Genomic DNA, 4,954 nt, shown 5'->3' on the forward strand with positions numbered 1-4,954 from the left:
TTCCTATGTTGTTTTTGTTTTTTTATTTTTTACTCCTATGTAAGTCTCGCTCTATACCCTGACTGATGGCTTATCAGTCCTTTTTTTAATGAAAAGAACTTCTTTTTTATCTCAACCTGAAGACAATGACTTTTTGTCCAGGCTCTGATTATGTTTTTCTGTCTTCTCCTATTCTGTTTTAGAACTGTTTCGTTCTTAACTCTAAGTACAAGTTTTTAGGTTCTATTGTTAAGGGGGAACTGTTTTCACCCCAGTTTTAGAACTTTTGCTGTGAGTTCAGTCTTTTTGTTGTCTAAAACTACTGTATGGTTTTGGCATCATCAAAAAGGGGGAAATTATTGGGAACCTTGTGGAATATCCTAATCCTTATTTTGATGATACCAAAATTCATAGGTCTTAATTGTAATAGACTAGAACAGTTTTGAACTCAAGTGTTAGAGTTCGTTTCTAGTTTAGTATGCGGTTCTGAAGACTGAAGACTGAAGGACGAAGGACTGAAGACTGAAGATACCAACTGAAGTATTAGTTGAAGAATCAGTTTGGAACTGATTACTTAATGCGTGCCACAGACTGATACTAAAGTCAAGTATCAGTTGATCATTCTTCCTCGGACTGATCTTCCAACGTTCAAAGGAAGCCACGTACTCACAATAGTACAGCCGCATTAAATGCAGAGATCTCAGGATCTTATTGATAACACTCATGTTTCCATGGTTTTAGTGTTCATATGATGTCAATTTTATAGGAAACTAAGTGTTGGATGATTGTTTTATGCTTAATTTGCTTTATCTTGTGAAACATGATTCTTACTCGAACTTTGAAGGAATTTGCAGATTTATTGAGTTCGAATTTGGAACAATGTTCTGAAATAGAAGTTGTAGATCGTCTCGATACGAGTTCATGAGCGTAAACGGATCATAAATCGGAGTTCGGACGAGAAAGTTATGGCCGAAACAAAAACGTCGCGCGCAGCAGTCAAAATTCGGCGACCTAAACGGCGACCGCCGAGTTGGTCGCCGAAATTCCTGTTTCAAATTTGCACTACGAGCGTTAAATTCGGCGGGCGCCGAATTTGGCCAATTTTCAGACCAAAAACGGCGACCAATTAGGCGATCGCCGAGTTTGGTCGCCGATATGGGCGATTTTGCGAGATTTTCCGATTTTTAGAGTTCTTCTGGGTTTCAAACACTGTATTTTTACCCTGACACTATAAATAGGTCTTCTTTTGACCTATTTAGGGTTCCCAGCTTTAGTTTTTCAGTTCTCAATTTTCATATTTCAGTTTTATAGCTTTAGAACTTTTTAGCTTTCCAGTTTTCAAGGCTTGGATCAAGATTGAAGATTCAAGTCGCTACAATCGTTTTAATTCGGTTTTTATACAATTTGTTTTTACAATTGCGTTCAATTTAATTATGTTTATGTTTGATTTTATTATGTCTGGCTAGTCTTTTAATCTGAACCTAGGGTTTGTATATAGCTGATTGATTATGTGTTTTTGATTTATTGATATCAATTTGCCCTCCAACTTATGATTCATGATTCCTGGTGCCTGTTCTCTTGTGAATTATCTGATCAATGATTTACATGTCTAGCTGTTCAATTTGAGTCTTGAATGCGATAATTGTTCAGCCGATTCAGGATTGCATGATATAGTGTTAGCCTTGAGTCTTGAATGCGATAGGTGAAGCTATAGGAAGCTATTCTTTATGTGCTATTGGGAGTTAATTTATTCCTTGGAGTCTTGAATGTGAAAAGGGATTAATTAATCTACGTTCATAGGTGGTCGTTAGAGACGCTTGTGGATAGTATAGTGATCTTTCATCAGGGTTGGATTAAAATTGGTAATTGAATCAATAGGTTAAATACATGTAGTTGATTAGTGAAAGTACATCCCTAGGTGTAATATCCGTATAGAATTTCTCAATAGATTTATTTAGTAAGGACTACAATTAAATTCTTTAGGGTTGGAATAAGTTGATTCGCACCCGAAAGAAAAGAAACGATGAAATCATGCATTGATATTAGTTTATATTTTATGGAATTAAATTATTTACTTTATATATATATATATATATATATATATATATATATAAGTATTGTGCTATATGAAATATGTGTGGTGTTTTTGTTATAGTGTGCGTGAGTTGTGTTGTATGTGTAGTATATATATATATATATATATATATATATATATATATATATATATTATGAAATTAAGTTATTTAAATGGATTTATATGCTTAACTAATAAAAGTTTCTAGAAAATGTTGTGTTGGCAAGTTAATATGAAATTTTCACATGAGAATTACAAGTGTCCTTTCTATTATATTATCACTTAATTTTCAATTCCTAGAAACCCTTTCATTCATTTAGTCTTCCCTCATCCCTTCGAAACAACCAAGTTTGGAGAAAAATACATGTTTACAAATTAAGGTGTTCATGCTTCTTATGGTTTCTTGTTAATTCTTGAAGTTATGTGTGTATGTAGAGTTTTAATTTTATGAAAGATTTATGTTGGAATCATGATAATTGTGTTTTGGTATAAAGAGATTTCATATAGAAATAAGGGTTGAAATCCCCTGTTTCGGCCAGAATTTTTGTTCAAATTGTTGAGAGCGTCTCCTATAGTTGACATGAAGTAATATCGATTTTAAAATTTTCTGTGCGTAATATAGTGTTTCTAGTGTTCGAATGTTAATTTTCGGATTTTGTAGCGACGAATTAGTATTTTTAAAAAATGGTGGAAAATTGTTGCGAAAACTGTGAAAAATACCATGTTTCGGCAGTGGATTTCACTTAATGTTTCGATACGTTTTAAGGGTCCTTTTGATTTGAAAGTTTTACTGAATCAACTTTATTATGTTTATATCCTTCATGTAAAATTTCATAGTTATTTGAGTTCATCTTATATGTTTACTCGTAGTCTTAAAAGGCTTGGTCAAAATCGGACAGTTTTGCTAAGTTATAGTTCATGGTGTATAAACCCCTATTCCTTTGGTATTTTTGAGTGACATTTTATTTTTAATGTAACTAGACATTCTTAGGTTTCTGTACATGTATATTTTATATTTTTATTTAATGTATATAATAATATACAAATTTTCTAAATGAGTTAGTTTGCAGAGTGTTATTTTTGGACAGTTATTTTGGTTAATATTTGACAAATTATTTGAAAGGTCATATATAGTTATATTAATCTGAAAATTTTTCCATATTAAGTATAATGTGTTGTGATATTGTGGTTTAAATTTTAACTTTATTTCATGAGGTTTAGTATTTTTCAAGTAATTTGTAATTATATGGTCTGAAACTGTCTATTTTTGGTACATTATACTAAATTGTACACATCTCATTACCTAATAACTATTTTAATTCATAGTTTCCTCTAAAAGAAAATAGACATCTAGAGGTTTTCAAAATCATATGTCATATTCTCTGATTCATTTTCAATGAATTGATAATATGTTTTGAAGTTGAGTGAAATACGAAAGGTTGATTATGTACTTTGCATTTAGTTGAGAAATTATGTTACTATTGAGTAAAAAGCATGCATACTCATAATATACTAAAACTTTATAATTTATTAAGTCAGTGTTGCGAATCTAGGATTGAAGTATAGACCTATGATGAAGAGTAGATTATATATGATAATGTTGTAGCTTTAGTTTATCGACACTAAACCTAAGGTTTATATTGTAGGCCCAACTGAAGAAGATACCTAAGTGGAACCACTCTATAGCGAGACCAAAACCATCTTGTATATCAGGTGTGTTTATGTTCAAATGTACTTTTTGAGTTACTAAGCTCTGATATTTATGAAAGTAAAATGTGAATGTTCATGCTTCAATGTTTTACTCTCTATTGGGTATGTGCTATTAACTGGCATGAAGTTGGCTTTGCCAATTAACAAGGAGTTAACGATCGTGCTCTGTGCTAGTACTAGCCAGAGTGTAGTGCGCACGGAAGTCAGAACTGGGTAGAACTTGGCCAGGTTCCTCAGTTCTGATGAAGGGAATCGTATGTGGAAGAAAATTCCTCGACGATCATACAGTTATAAGTTGTACCAATAGTAGAGGCAGTTAAAGAAAGTGAAGTTTTGTATGCTTATGATGTATGATTTATGTTTTAAAAGCTTCATATGCATACTGCTAAGCATGAAACATTTTATTATACGGTTCTTTTCAAATGTTTTATAAACGGCAATAGCACACTGAGTACAATAGTGCTCAGCCAAGTCTTTTTAAAATGTTTGCAGGTTGAGCGGCGGATGTGGAGTGTGGTGCTGAGATGAAGATCCTTTTTTCTATTGTATATAACTAGTTCCTTTAATGGAACAACTCTTTTGTGTATCTCCACCCGCTTCATATTTTGTAAATCATAATGACTCTTGTACGCTTTGCTAATGTAAATTATTGTTATCTTACACTTTGGGTTCAGACCATTCTCTACTCAGTTAAATTCGACTTACATTCACTTCTAGTTATTGAGTTCTCTTTTAGTCATGCTTCGATATTTATACATTCTTTTTCTGAAAGTCGGGGTGTGACACTAGGGTCAGAGTTTTCCATATATTTGAGTTAAGTAATTGTTATTTATATGCTCTTTAGTTTTATTTAGTTAATTTAGTTCAATATTCACCTTCAATTTCGTTTTACTTGCATACTGTGAGAGTCTGTTTAGGAGATAGATATAGTAATTTCGTCTTACAGTCCCTGTGGATACGATATCCGATTGCTGTTTATACTACGATTACACCGTGTTAGTTGCGGTATTTTTATTGCTAATAAAATAGTGATCACTTATCTCTGCAGAGGTCATTCCTATTTGGTGGTTACTTTATCAGAGACGTCACATCTCCTGTCCCTCAAGAGAGCCGTTTCCACCAGACAAGGAACCTCGAAGATTGAAGCCTCAGCCCAAATTCGAATTGCTCTCTAACGGAAGAAATCTTGAG

The 4,954-nt window shown here is 32.8% G+C and overlaps 1 long non-coding RNA gene across 1 annotated transcript; it reads left to right on the top strand.

Moving 5' to 3' along the window:
- Positions 1-3,280: 3,280 nt before the first annotated feature.
- LOC131025019 (uncharacterized) lies at positions 3,281-4,436 on the top strand. Its single transcript, XR_009102060.1, has 2 exons — positions 3,281-3,766; positions 4,256-4,436. It is a non-coding gene; the product is annotated as an uncharacterized LOC131025019 (long non-coding RNA).
- The last annotated feature ends 518 nt before the right edge of the window (positions 4,437-4,954 follow it).

This window comes from Salvia miltiorrhiza, chromosome 5 (assembly GCF_028751815.1).
Source record: "Salvia miltiorrhiza cultivar Shanhuang (shh) chromosome 5, IMPLAD_Smil_shh, whole genome shotgun sequence".
NCBI lineage: Eukaryota > Viridiplantae > Streptophyta > Magnoliopsida > Lamiales > Lamiaceae > Salvia > Salvia miltiorrhiza.